Here is a 15,231-nt window from a genome sequence, read left to right on the forward strand (position 1 = left end):
AAAGAAAGAAAGAAAGAAAAAGAGGCTGGGAAATGAGTCCTAGCTCTGTGCCAGGAAGAAAGTGAATGGGTTTAGTGATGAGCTAGCGTTCTTTTCCATGCTGAGTTAATATGTACTGTCTTTCTTACTTTTGACAACACATTTTTTCTGTGGGGAGAGTGATAAGGTTCTGCTTAAGTGACTTCCATCTGTTGTGATGAGTGTCATACATTAAAAACATCTAAGTCCCAGAGGAAGCCTTTGGCAATAGCTCCTGACTCTGTGCCACAGTGCCTACAGTTTCAGTGTCTTTTTGTTGGTGCCAGAAACTTCATGTCCCCCACAACATTTTAGACATGGTGTCATGGAGCAGAAAGAACATCTTTAGTGTTATGTAAACTTGTGTTCAGATCTTGGATCCACCACTTACTGGCTGTGTTCTTTTAGCTCACTTTATATCTTTGAACTTTAGTTTTCTCACCTGGCAAATGGGGTATAGTAATACCTGCCAAATGGGCATATTCTGAGGTTTTAGGACAATCTCTGGCACATAGTAAGCATTAATAATTAGTGACTATTTTTATTATTAGTTAGATTCTGTGCTTTCTGTTCTCAGTCCAAATATTATAGTCTAAAGTTTTCTGAACATGTTGTCTGCCTTGCATTTTCTATTCTTGGAATAACTATTAAAATCAGTCATATTTGATAGCCAATCTCAATACCTAATTTGCACACACTAATGACCCAGAAAAGAATTAGTAATGGAAACCTCCATCCAAGTTTGTCATTATCTTAATGACTAACATGAGGAGCCATTTTCCTGGCACTTTTCTAAGGAAAATGAGGGAACTTGTATTTACTCAGTTCTTAACAGGGATGGTGGGAGACAAGTGCTTTATGCAACTGTCTTGGGGTTCCTCTTCCCTAGTAATGGGTGATGTACTATGTTTGTGCCTTCAGGCCTTCTTGCTCTCAGATACACAGCTAATCTCATGTAGGATGGGAGAAAACTTAATTTCTTTCTTGTCATTCCTTGATCTTTTTCTCATCATTTCTTTCTTTCCAGAAAGTTAATTTTAGTCAGCTTTGGTGTCTCACTTTTTAACTGTTCTTAAGGTTTTACTTTTCTGCAACTGTCTGAGACAGATGGAATATTGATTTTGCAATTGGAACTGAGGGGAATTGATGGCTGCCCTTGATTTATTGTCAGAATGATCCAATGTCTGGGGGGCACATGAGAAGGGTAAGCCATGAGCCAAGGTTTGGCTGAAAAAGTCTGATTCAAGAGAGTATGTTTAGAGGATCCCATTTTCTTTATTCAAGTATAAAAAAATAATGTAAAAATTTTCCACAGGGACATCAACCACTAATAGTGGCCTCCTTGGCTTGACTTCTTACGGGAGGAAACTAACTTTATTTATTCACTTATTTATTTTGAGATGGAGTCTCACTTTGTTGCTCTGGGAAGGGTGCCATGGCATCATAGCTCACAACAACCTCAAACTCTTGGGCTCACAAGATCTTCGTGCCTGAGTCTCTGGAGTAGGGAGGGGACTATAGGTGCCCACCATCACATCCTGCTAGTTTTTCTGTTTTTAGTAAAGATGTGATCTCACTCTTTCTCAGACTGGTCTTGAACTCATGAGCTCAAGCAATTCACCCAACTTGGCCTCCCCAAGTGCTAGGATTACAGGTGTGAGCCACCATGTCCACCCATTAATTTATTTTTAAGTTTTTCCTTTGGAATAAACTTTAGACTTGGAAGGAAGTTGTAAAATTGGTAGAGTGAGCCTTGTATAACCTTCACTTCTATAATGTTACTATCTTATACTCTTACCATGATAAGGTCATCAAAATAAGGAAATTAGCATTACTACAGCACTAAATTATAGATTAACCCAATTATATACCTTCTTTGAATTTTACCACTTTTTCAACTGATATCATTTTTTGATTTTCTGCTGTAGAATCTTGTCCAGGATCCCACGGTGCTTTAGTTGTTATTTCATCTTAATGTGCAAACTGTGACAATTTCTCAGACTTCCCTTGTCTTTCATGATTTTGACACTTTTGTGAAGAGTCCATGGCCAGTTTGTAGGACTTCGTTTGAGTTTCTGATATTTTCCTCATAGTTAGTCATGCATTTTTGGCAAGGACATCATTGAAATCATGTTGCCTTTTCTCCATGCATTACATCAAAGGATTTCTGATGTCCGTATTATTACTAGTGACGCTAACCTTGATCACTTGGTTAAGGTGGAACCTACCAGGATTCTTCACTATAAAGTTTCTATTCTTTCTTTTGTAATTAAAAGAAGCAATAATTCATAATAAGACCTTTTCCAGAACCCAAATGAGAAACTACTTTTGCAATACTGAAGTAGAAGATGTGTTCCTGTGGGTCTGTATGTGGAGGAGGAGGAAGTTGCGAGCAGCACCTCAGTGATACCTGGTCTCACTCAGCCCATTTCTCACACTCTCTCAACTTCTTTCTTCACCTCATTCACCTAACTTGTTCATGGTTTAATAGGCCAGCAGCAGTTCTTTTCATATTTCATCGTAAGGATTTCTTGTTAAAGGTTATTCTTAGCATGAAATAGTTTTCCAAGGCCTCCTGGTGTGGTAGAAAGGGAGGAACCCTTTTTGTAAGAATGCATTTCCAATAGGCAGGGATGTACTTTATGTGGTTGTAAAACTTTTGATACTGAAAACAGTTATTTCATCATAGTCTTCATCCCTTTTGTGTTACTATTGAACAATGTTGAGGCTGGGTCACGTATAAAGACAAGAAGTTTATTTGGCTCACTGTTCGGCAGGCTGTGAAGTTCAAAAGCATGAATTGATGGTGCTGGCTTCCAGTGAGGGTGTCCTGGCACATCATAACATGGTAGAAGGTCAAAGTGCATGCAGACCTGAGTGAAGAGGTACAAATTGGAGGAACAATCTCCTGCACTCATGGGAACTAATGAATTCCTGTGGGATCTAATTCATTCCTGTGAGAATTTTTCCAGCCTCAGGATAGCAAGAGCTCACTATTATGAGAACAGCTTTAACTCATTCACAAGAGATCTGCTCACGTGACCCACAGAATCCCATTTCCCAGCACCACCACATTGGGGATCAGATAGCAACATGAGTTTAGGTGGGGACAGACTGTACACAAGCCATAGCCATTACCTTTTTTAAAAGACTTGATATTTTCTTTCAATATTTAAAAGGTATTGCCTGGAAAACTCTCCAATCACAAAGTTTTAATAACAGTTTCAAACTCTAAGAACATAGAAGTAAAAATAAAGTTTCTGCTATCTTCTTATATCCTTATGTCCAAGACCAGAGAAGAATCCCTTCTAATATCTGGTAAATTTCTTCTCCGTTCCAACCTGCACATCTGAACAGCTGTGCGCGTCTTGTTGCCGACAGTGTGGCCTGGAGACTGGGGGCAACAGCAGCATCTGGAGCCAGTTAGAAATGCAGCATCTTAGAGCTCAGCCCAGACTTTCTGAATTACAGCCTACATTTTAGTAAGATGACTCAACCTGTGCCCTAAAGTTTGAGGAACACTCTCAAAATACACTATGTTCAGAGTAGCTCTACCTCCTAGATCCCTGGATGTTCTGAGATGGTCAGAGTTAGACTAAGGCAGCTTCATGACACTGGCAGTCAGGAAGCTTCTTCAGCCTTTCACAGGTATGATGGAGACGGGAGCTATAACTAGAATTCTGGCTGTGCAGGATAAATTGATTAATTTTGAAGCACCCTACCTCTATTGGAAGGTGGGAGGGACTCTGGGTTTACCAGCTTCCTAAGACCGCATTAACCGTGAGAGGAAACCCTGCAGCCTAGAGCCATCTCATCTACCCTGTGAACTGCTGGAGATGGGGCTTAGGTACTGCGTTTGTCTAAAATAAATTATTCTGACATCAATTTACCTAATGGCTAGTTTACATAATGGTAATTTCCCCTAATAGCACCACTCACATAAAATTCATGTTTGTGAAATTTGTAAGAATTCACATGTGATAGGAAGTTAAATTGGTTTTAGTGAAATTTGGTTTCAGATAAAGCTGCTTTAGGAAAATGCTCACTTCCATATATTAACTCTAGGCAAATTGATTTTAGATGAGTTCACCTGATCCAGGTGTCCTCTCCTGAGGAGGGAACAGAAGGGGTAGCAATAACTTCTTTTTGGGGAACGTGTAGTCATTATTTCCACTAGCAGTGATCCTGGCTCCCGAGGAGGCTCTGCAGTGCCAAGTGGGCTGGGTGGGGACTTGTTACACTTGCCTTATTAATGGCTCCCCGAGAGATTTACCACATTGCCCTCACTTTAGTATTTTACGATGAACATGTATTAACACTTAGGTCTGCCTGAGCCCTGTCTTTTAGGCTCATTCCCAAGCACAGTTATCCTCGGCGACCCTACACTTTTCATGTGAGATTCTTTACAAGGCTCATCCTTAGCCTGTGCTTATCCTCCTGGGTGGCTTTGTCCCACTGGGGCTTAAGCTGATCCAGGTTTTGTTGTAGACTGGTTCATTTCCTTTCTCGTATTTACCTGTTTCTAATTTTACATTTATCAGGGTGATGATTTTGTTACTATCTGCCTTTCTTGCTGAGCTGTAAGCTCTGGGAACATATGGCCCCCGTCTGTTTTTGTTCATCATTGTTCTCTTCAGAGGCCAGTGTGGGGCCTGCGATATTGGATAGACAAGAAACATTTTTGGAATAAATGAGAGACTATATTAATGAACCTCTGGTTTTTCTTAACAGTAGTAAATTACATATGGAACACTTCACAAGTGATGGAGATACAGCAACCTGCTTGGACATTGGAGTTGGTAATCACTATTGTGGAGAACAAAAGTTTCTCATCAAGGAGGCAGTCCAGTAAAAGTAACATTTAACTAAAGATACTACTAATAAGAACAGATACTGTACTTGATCTTAACCAAAAGGCTGGGAAGCAATTAATGATGTTAATAATAGCTGACATTTATTGAGTTCTCACAGCATGCCAATTATAAGTACTTTTCAATACAGGCAGCCCCCAGGTTACAAATGAGATAGGTTCTGTAGGTTTGTTCTTAAGTTGAGTTTTTATGTATGTTGGAACACGTACGTTTGCCTCTGTTTGTAAGGGTGAGTTGTGTGTAAGTCAGATGTTTGTAACTTGTAAGTGTACCATCTATATCACTATATATATATTTTTTAGTTTTCTTTTTTTTAAATTCATTTTAGATTAGTATGAGGGTACAAGTGTTTAGGTTACATTATTTTCATTTCTAAGGTGAAGCTGAAGTTGTAGTTGAGCCCTTCACTCAGGGGGCGTGCTGATCACTCTCACATTGTGCAGATTAGGTGAGATCTCACCAATCACTCTCCGTTTTTCTCCCTCTCCTCCCCCTTACTAAACTATACTTGTGTTGTTTTTGTGTGTGTGTGGGTGTCATGGTTTATATATTGATTTTATATTAGTATTGATTTCATTGGATATTTTTTTCCCCATTCTTGAGATACTTTACTAAGAAGAATGTGTTTTAACTCTATCTAGGTTAATACAAAAGATGTAAAATCTCCATCTTTTCTTATGGCTTAACAGTATCCCATGGTATACACACACCACAGTTTATTAATCCATTCCTGGGTTGCTGGGCACTTGGGTTGCTTCCATGTCTTGGCAATTGTGAAATGAGCTGCATTAAATATTCTAGCGCAAATGTCCTCGTGATAAAACGATTTTTTTTTTCCTTCTGGGTAGATACTTAGTAACAAGATTGAGGTTGACTTTTAGTTCTTTGAGAATTCTCCATACTTCTTTCCCTTAGTTTGCATCCCACTAGCAGTGCAAAAGTGTTCTCTGCACTCCACACTGTATCATTATATTTTAACAGAAGCAGTCAGGGGTCATGAGACCATGGCCATCATTCTGAGTCTCCAGTACTGTGGAGCCATCAAGACCATGGACAGAGGAGGGTTCCCCCCCCCCCCCCCCCCCCCCCCCCCCCCCCCCCGCTTGTAAAGTGTCAATTTCTTTCCCAGCTCACACTCTCTGCTCCTGGTGTCAGCCTTCCCAGTGACTCCTATGGTTGGATGGTAGTTTTAGTTATGGGGAAGAACAGTCAGTGTTGATTCTTAAGGTTTTCTTCTCTAAGAGAGCCTGGCTTAGGCATCAGCATCTTAGTTTTGTGTCTTTAGTTATTTAACTTCTCTCTGACTTGCCTTCTTCACTAGTTAAATGAAGACAATGATGGTTTTTTCTTCCATAGGATTGTTCCAAGAATTCACTGAAACATCATGTATAAAGTACTTACCAAGCTGGCATGTGATGAGACTTGATACATGTTAGTCATTGTTATAATCATTCTTTAACTGGAGCTTTTAGTGAATTGTGTCCTTGATGAGAAACTTTTATTTTCTCTAACAGTTATTCTCACCTTCAATGTCATAACCTTTTGTTCTATCACAATCAGCTCTAAGGTCGCATGTGATTTGTTACCAAGAACCAGAGATTTGTTATTCATTGATTTGTTCCAAAAATATTTATTGTCTCTATAATACATTCGGTGCAATGCTAGGCTCTGAAGATACAATGATGAAAAAAATGAACATTATCCATGTATTGAAGAGCTTACAATTCAGCGGGCGAGGACAGATGTTAACAAAATAATGGAAAAAAATTAAATAGAAACAGATAACTGTGAAGGAAATAAACATAGTTTCATGAAAAAACCTGGGTGGTGGTAGGGAGTACATATCTGTGTGGCTTTCCTGGGAGCTGACATTTATGGATGAGTAGAAGTTATTTAGGTAAAGAATGGGGTAATAGTACTGCAGATAGTGAGGGGAAGTATGTTGTGGTGGGAGAAAGCGTAGTATGTTTAAGGACTTGAAGGTTTGTGTGTAGACAGCCAGGCAGAGAGCAAGCAAGCTAAAGTTGGAAAGATAGGCAGGGGTCAGTGCATATGGGTTTTTGAAGGCCGTGTCTCAGGATGCTGGTCCTAGGCCCAATAACCATGAGAATCCATTGATGGATTTTAAGCTTAGGAGTGGGAGTGCTTGAAAGAGCTTGATAGTATGATTGGATTTTTTATTATGAAAAAGATCACTTTGGCTGTAGATTGGATTGGAATGGGCCTGAGTGGATTGAGTGAGACCTGATAGAAGGCTGTGCAGGTGCTAGTAAGGGATGGTGGTGGCAAAGATGAGTGTAATAGCAGTGAAGGAGATGAGGAGGAGATGGAGATGGTGGATACTTAGGAATAAAAGCCAAAAAACTGGCTGATGGTTTCTACATCAGGTCCTAGGGAGAGAAAGGTATCAAAGACAATGCTTAGGGATTTTTTGCTTTTATTCTGATGTAGACTGTAATAGATGAGGACAGGGCTTTAGGGGGAAGATTGGGAGTCATATCTAGAGATTACTGAGTTTCAGGTATCCTAGTTGGTAACGTAGTTGGTGAGTAGACGGTGGGTTTATAAGCACACAGATCAGAAAACAGGCCTAAACTGTAGATATAAATTTGTGATTTGTTTATGTAAAAAAAAAAAAATACCCTAACAGATTAGAGTGGAGTCAGGGTACACAGCAGTGTTTTTCAACCTTTATTATCTCACAGGACAATTGAACCTATGGTTAAACTTCTGGTGCACACTTAAATTATGTTGATCAAAAAAAAGAGTAAAGGCCAGGTGCGGTGGCTCATGCCTGTAATCCTAGAACTCTGGGAGGCTGAGGCAGGTGCGTTGCTTGAGCTCACAGTTCAAGACCAGCCTGAGTAAGAGCAAGACCCACCTCTCTCACTGGGGATGGTGGCGCAGGCTTGTAGTCCCAGCTACTTGGGAGACTGAGGCAAGAGAATCCCTTGAGCTCAAGAGTTTGAGGGGGCTGTGAGCTATGATGCCAGGGCACTCTACCAGGGTGACTGAGTGCGCTTTGAATGTCTTTCAAAAATAATTAATTAATGATCTTTAAAAATTTTTATAGCAGACCTAAGATCCTTTCATGGCACCAGTGAAAATCACTGGAACATAGAGCTGATCTAATATGCTTTCCGAGAGGAGAAAGAACTGGTGTTAGAGGTAAGGTACCTGAAATTTGACATAACAAGTGACACTTGTGGGGATGCCCAGGAACATCATCTGTCTATTATGTCAGAAAATGATTTGAGAACCTGTAGAAAGGGCTAAATGTCAGAGCTTGGCTTTGTCAGTGTCCCCCAACTTGCCTTTCTGGCTGCTACACAACCCGCTGCTCCCTGCACACGTTTTCAGCACCGTTCATTCTTATTCTTGCTCTGTCGCCTGAGCGTGCCAGACACATTCTTCCTCCAGGTTTTTAGTTTCTTTTCTCTTTCCTGAAGCACCTTTCTCACCGTTCTTCCAGTCTAGACAATTCTTGTGCACTTAGCTTCTTTTTAAACTTTGTATTGTTGTCTGTTTTGTCATACGTTTTGATTTTACCTTATCAGGTTGCATGCAAGTTCCTTGAGGCGAGGCTCATGTATCAAAGGTCTTTGTAATATCACTTAATGCCTGCTGCTTACTTAACACTTACGGCCATTCCTTGCGTGTGATTTTCAATCTTGCTTTCACAGTATGTAAGCCTAGCTGAGCCCGGAGAAAATGGGCCTTTCACCCAGTTCTAATTTGGATTTGTGCGATAAAGAAGTAAGTGATTTTAATTTGGAGTGGGAGAATATGTATCAAATTTAAAACCGTAAGAGGAAGCTCTGTGTGTAAGAAAGATCTCTTCTTACATTAAATGAAAAGAGGATAGAGCAGTGAGAATAGCATGCTACCATTTGTGCTAAAGAACTGAGACACAGGACTATATTCCTACTTGCTGTCAGAGCATTAAAAAACCTGGGAAGAAAGGACAGTACTTTTAGCAAATGATGCTGGAACAATTGGACATTTGTAGGCAAAAAAGTGAACTTAACACAGACTTTGCACCTTTTATCAAAATTAATTCAGGTGGGTTATATACTTTAATATACAATGCAACTCTACAACTTCTGGAAGAAGATGGGGAAGAAAATCTACAGAACCTTGGATTTGGTGATGAGCTTTTAGACACAACATAAAGAGCATGATCTATGAAAGAAAAAAGTGTCAAATTGGGTTTTATTAAAACTAAAATATTCTGCTGTGCCAAAAACACTATTAAGAGAATTTAGTAAAGCAAGTCAGAGTGGGAGAAACATTTGAATCACTTCTGAGGTTTATCTTATAAGGGTACAAATTAATCTTTCTAAGAGTAGAATGTGAACGTTTTAAAGCAATAACTAAGAAAATGACATGAAGGCCATGTTAACCAGTTTGATGGAAGTGTTTCGGATTGTGTGTGAAAACCCCACAGTGTACCCTAGAAGTGCATTAATGTACATAGTTACTATTCAATAAAAAAAGAAAAGAAAAACACAAATATTTGATGAAGGATTTGTTCCCAACATATACAAAGGACATTTAAAATCCAACAATAAGTAAACAACCCATTTAAAAAAATGAACAAAAGGTCTAAACAGAGATATGTGTCACCTGAATAAATTGATGTATTAATATTGGTTCATTAATTGTGATGGGTGCATTTCACTAATGGAAGGTGTTGAGGAAAATTAAGTGTGTGGTATGTAGAAACTCTCATTATTTTTCTGCAAATATAATACAATTCTAAAACAGCTTAATTAAGAATGTTTAGAAAGATACGTAGGACACTAGCATTAGCGGCCTTTGAGGGACGATGGGTACTGGGCCGATCAAATGCGGGGTAGGAGGGAAAGTTTTCACTGAGTATCTTCATAGATATATATTAATTAGTTTATTTTTGAAATATGTAAATAAGAAATCAAGGACATGAGAAAACTGAAGATCATTCCTTGTTTGGGAATAATAATATATTTTCTCTTTAAGTCTTTAGTAAAACTTTGACATATAGAAAGTGCTATGTATGTGTTGGTACAATTACAACGACTTCTGTTATTTTTAGTTTCTATTTCTCAAAATTTGATATTCATAAACACATTAATTTTGAGTTCCTGGAGGTCCAGAGGTATATATCTTAGGCTTAAGATAAGGTGCAGTTATACAATTTTAAGCTCCATGCCTTAGGCCTGGTTGTTTCATAAATATTTTATTTGCATGATTTACCAAACAAAAGCTAATGATTCCTCCTCCTTCTGTGCCAGTAGATTAGCTGATTGGTTGCTTTTATTTAAAAATTTTTTTTTTCCCATTTAAAATTGTTTCTATCTTCTCTTTCCTAAATTTCCACATCTTATATTAGGGTTTTCAGCGTCCGGGGAAGTTAGAAGCCAACCTTTGAAAAACAGCCTGGATAATACCATGTGGATTTTCAAGACTGTAATAGAACTGTTTTGAATTGGCATAAAGAGCCTTATTTTTACATTTCACTTAACAGTGAACACTTTGTTTTCACTAACAGAGGCAGTTTGTAATTGCTGTCGCTATTAATCTCTTGCTAGATGTTTGCTAAGAGGATTGCGTACAGGACTAATACATAACTTTGCAGCTACAAGTCAAACCACCAGGCCAAGTCTAAACAAGAGAGAGGGGGAGGCAGCAAACACTTCTTCTGAGAAAAGGCAGGATGTGTGAGCTTTGAGCAGCACCTACCTCCCTGAGGCTGTTTATTTCCATGTATGTAGAAAGAGATAAGGGAAATTATGATCAATATTGGACAGTAGGCAGTTTGTAAGCTGACTTACAAATGTTTCCCTTTATTTCGCAGAAGAAACCTGCGAAGTAGATGTTTTATTTTGCACTAGTTGAAGAAAAGGAGGCTTAGGGAAATGATCGTCTTGCCCAAATTCACACATGGATTAAATAACAGAAGGAAAGTGAGGGTTGACTAGGCTCTGAAGCCCCAGTATATCTGGTAGATTCTTTTTCCAGTGTATATTTTTTTCCCTAATATACCGCATTGCTCCAAATACAGGAAACAGCAGTTGGGAGTATCAGAATTTTGTCTAGGTTAAGTAGGACTTTCCTTTTCCTTAGTCAAATAGCTCTGTAGCCTGGGAGTGTAGTTGGAGCTAGAACCCAAAGATATCTGATTCATGACTGAGGTGGTCACTAACATTTGTGTAAGCAAGAAGCTTAAGGCCAGAACGTTGGGGCTTGATACAAGAAAAATAATGGATGGATGAGAGAGAAACCAAAGTGTTCCTTAGTTATTTATTTCTTTAAATAGCTACTGGGAATCAAGTATTTTAAAAGAGCTAATAGTTTATTAATATGAAACTAAATCTTTTATAGAATTCTGCCTTTTATATAGGTAAAAGAAAATGCATAGTTTTATGTCTGGGGTCTATGTATGAGCAGAAAATTGACACTTTGGGATTTGGTGATTTGGCCAACGACTGAGGCATTCAATAGAGATCTACCTAAATTATAGTTTCAGTATTTGAAGGTAAGTATAAATCTGTATCCCTGAACTTAGAGCATTCCAAATTCTATTGATATATACAAAGTCACCCTCAAACTTATTATGCTCATGGATTGTGTGGGTCAGGAATTTGGACAGAGCCCAGAAGGGATGGCTTATCTCTGTTCCACAATGTTTGTGGCTTTAGTTGGGGAGAGTGGACAGCTGGGGAGTCCAGCTGGAGGTGTTTTCACTCACAAAGCTGCTGTTTATAATGGCTGTTGGCTGGGCTCCCAGCTGGGGTTGTCAACGGGAACACCTGCGTGCTGCCTTCCCAGTGTGGTCTGGGCTTCCTCACAGCATGGTGGCCTCAGGGTAGTTGGAATTCTTACAAGATGACTCAGGGCTACAAGCACAGGTGTTCTGGGAAACAAGATAGAAACTGCACTTGTGCATCTGTGGCCCAGCCTCAGAAGTCACCGAGCATTACTTTTGCCTTTGAGGCACTGACAAGTACACCCCGGGTTCAAGGGGAGGAGCCACAGGTCTCACCTTTCAGTGGGAGGCGTATCAAGATCATGTCGTGGAAGAGTGTGTGAGATGGGAGGTAACGTGGGTATTTTGGAAAATATATTTACCAAACACCCATGTAGTGTTTGGTACACCCATCTCATCCACAGAGCAGGAGATGATGAGTTCCTGCTTCCTGCCGTATCCTTTTATTTATAGAGTAGCAAACAGCTTTATGTCCTTGGTTACTTCTCAGGTGGTTTTGTTTGTTGGTTTTTTGCCTTTCTTCAGTTTTGTGTCCTTGTTCCTCTCTTTACGGAGTCAAGGTCGCCTCATAACCTCTAGTAGACCTCATTGGGTTCTTATCAGTAAGAGTTGTATTGTTTATGTCCCAATTCAGGGTTAATCTGCATGAGAAGTGGCGCCTCCACTTCATGTGGCCTTTTAGGGATCCAGGCTTTTTTTTTTTTTTTTTTCTTATGGTGCTGCCACCACTAAGGCCTCAGAACCCTGCACTGACCCGTGTGGGTAAGGCATGACCTCTGTTAATGCTTTCACCTCTGCTCGTGTTTCTTTGATGACACCCACTCATTCTGTCTTTCCTAGGTTCAAGGCGATTGGGGAAATGAAGCTGGTTGTGTGCCCAGGGAGAAGGTGGGCTGCGGGTTTTAGCTAATCTGCCATCTCCTGCCCTGGCCCTTGCAGGCTGCTCAGGAGCCTGGAGCCTGAATGTTGACAGGAATGTCGGAAGGAATGAAACGAATGACCAACCAGTCATTCATTTTCTTTAAAAGTTTATTAGTTTGTAGAATCATACATGCATTACAGGAACTTAGACTTGAACCCAACCTTAAGCGGTGTTTAGTTCAGTGGCTTAAAACTGATTTTAGAGGTGGATCTCTTCTATTAAAATGAAATCTTACGAGAAACTCCCAATTTGTGTACAGATGAAAGTAAAGCTGCTTAGCTAAAGAGGTTGTAACCTGGTATTTTCCCTCTACCAGAAGATTCTAAGACTCTTTCAAGGAATCCTAGGGCTCTGTGGGTCAAATCCAGCTACTCTATTCAACAGACAGGAGAAACAGGTATGGAAAGGCAGGGACGAGATTCGGCAAAAATGACATGCTTTGTCTATAGCTGGCTTGAGTTCAAGCCTCAGTGTTCCCAGGCCAGTGCTCTGCACTACTAGTTACCTAAAAATTGTGCTGCTGTCTCTTTTTCGGTGCGCATAGTGCTTCAGACTCCTGGCTTGAGGTAGGAGGCAGAACACCTGCCTGGTGCTGTGGGCTTCTTTTCATCATAATCCCAGCAGTGGACAAAGAACCAGAGAAAAGGGACAAGGGCTTCTGCATGAACAACAGTGGCATCTCCCCAGGGTGATGAGTATAAGGCATGAGGGCCAGTGCCTGGGTTTGGGAGGGACGCCTTGGTAGCACAGGTCTTCATGGGGACCATAGAGGAAGCCATCTCAGTTCATTTGACCTCTTCCACCCTCTGACCCTGATAGGATCCTGCTGCTGTGCTCAGAGAGGAGCTAAGTGTGATAGAATTAAGCAGACCTGCATTTGAATCTTAAGAGTTCCATGGCAAGACAGTGTCATTTTGAGTCTCAGTTCTCACTCTTACAATGTGAAGACAGTAGCAACTGCCATTGAAGACTGTTAGCAGAATTAGAGCAAATATATTTAAACACCTGGGCACCACAGAAAATACAGGGATGTTGCCAGTGGGAGCACCCACTTTGGTATCTGCCAGACTCAGGGTGAAGTCATAGCTCTATGGCCTAGGTCTCAGCTGCATGAGTTTTGTATCTTTAATTTGTCATCTGTACAATGAAGTTGTGGTTAAAAGTATGGACCACTAGTTGCTGCATAAATTGGGGTTGCTGCTCCTGGGTGGCTAGTTCTGTTAGTCTTGAGAAAATTATTTAAACTCTCTGTACCTTGTTTCCACCTTTTATATAATCAGGATGATAATAGTTGCTAATTTTTAAGGTCGTTATAAGGATTGAACGACTAAATGTTTGTAGAATAGCACCTGGCCCATAATCAGTGCTAGAGAAGTGTTTGTTAAAACCCCCAACAAATATCTCAGAGGTCTGTGGTAGGGGCTATTTTGATATAAAACATAAAGACTTAAAGGCAGTTCTCCTGGTAATGATAAGTACTCAGTAAGTATTAACTATTATTATATCACGAATGTTAGCTCTATTGTTTTTCTGATCATTGTCATTCATAAAGGTAGAGTCAACAATTGTTGAGACACTATGGTGGGAAACTGACTTTTTTCATCAGCTTCAGGATTTTCCAGGATTTGGGAAAGTCTTCTCTATATACATGTGACTAGTTTCCCTTTATAGAAAGTAGCTGGCCGGGCTGTTTTTCTCCCTGTCCCAAGAATCCTGCAAGGGGGACACACTGGGATGGAGTGTGGCCTTATTTCCCAGATCCGTGTGGCTTGACCTCCCCTCCCAGACTCCCAGGAAGCAACTGTTTGTTCAGGGCCCCAGAGAGGCCCGTTGGAATGTAAGCAAGCACCACACTAACTCTAGAGCTCTTTGGGGTGTGATGTGTTTCTCAAAAAAGCCAATATATATTCTTATGGAATAGCTGGAAAAGATGCTTTCTAAGAAATGTTTTGCCTTTCCTAATGCATTAGTATTGGGTACTATGTAAAATTAATGTTTACCGTTTCCATCCTTGTGTACAGAAGCCACTCTTTTATCCAGCAATAAATATGTTAACATTTTAGGTGTATCTAGTCTAGTATATGGGTTTCCATTTTGGGGAAAATGATGAACATTTTAGTAAAAATAACTTGGTCGATCTTTATATACCTATATTATTTGGAACTATTGTTTCTGAATTTTGTTTCCAAATATGCCATGGAATTTCAGATAGTCCTTATGAAATGTGACTTTAGTTTGCGGTAATGCTCATGGTACCTAATACCCAAGGGTGGGCTTTGGGGGAATTATTTATGTTTATTCTGGGTAGGGTCTTCCTAGGACTTAAGCAAAGGCTTATGTTTAAGCTATATGAATAGCTGAAATTCAGCTATATGAATACAAGATGAGAAAGATTTGCCTTTACAGTATTTTATGTGAAAAGACTCGGGGTGTTAGTGAATGGGAAGTTGGTGTAAGCATTAGGATGATTAGGCTGCTGTCACAGTTGTGCATAGCCCAGAGCAAAACAGGTGGTAGTGTGATAGTGTCCCTGTACTTTGAATCAGACCACATCTGTGCAAAGGCCTTTATTCCTGGACTCTGTGTTTAAATGGAAAATGGATTCATTTGACTACATCTAAAATGTGGTCACCAACACGGGGAAGGATCTGGAAAGAGAAAGTAGGAGGAAT

General features: G+C 40.0%; 1 protein-coding gene and 1 pseudogene across 3 annotated transcripts in view; one reads left to right on the top strand and one right to left on the bottom strand.

Moving 5' to 3' along the window:
* NELL1 (neural EGFL like 1) overlaps nt 1-15,231 on the top strand; it is an 821,103-nt gene that overhangs the window by 96,969 nt on the left and 708,903 nt on the right. The gene's annotated exons all lie outside the window — the stretch shown is intronic.
* Nucleotides 4,839-4,947, bottom strand: LOC111724771 (annotated as a pseudogene).

The sequence above is a fragment of the Otolemur garnettii genome, unplaced genomic scaffold (assembly GCF_000181295.1).
Source record: "Otolemur garnettii isolate 467f Iridium unplaced genomic scaffold, OtoGar3 scaffold00001, whole genome shotgun sequence".
NCBI classification, from domain to species: Eukaryota; Metazoa; Chordata; class Mammalia; order Primates; family Galagidae; genus Otolemur; species Otolemur garnettii.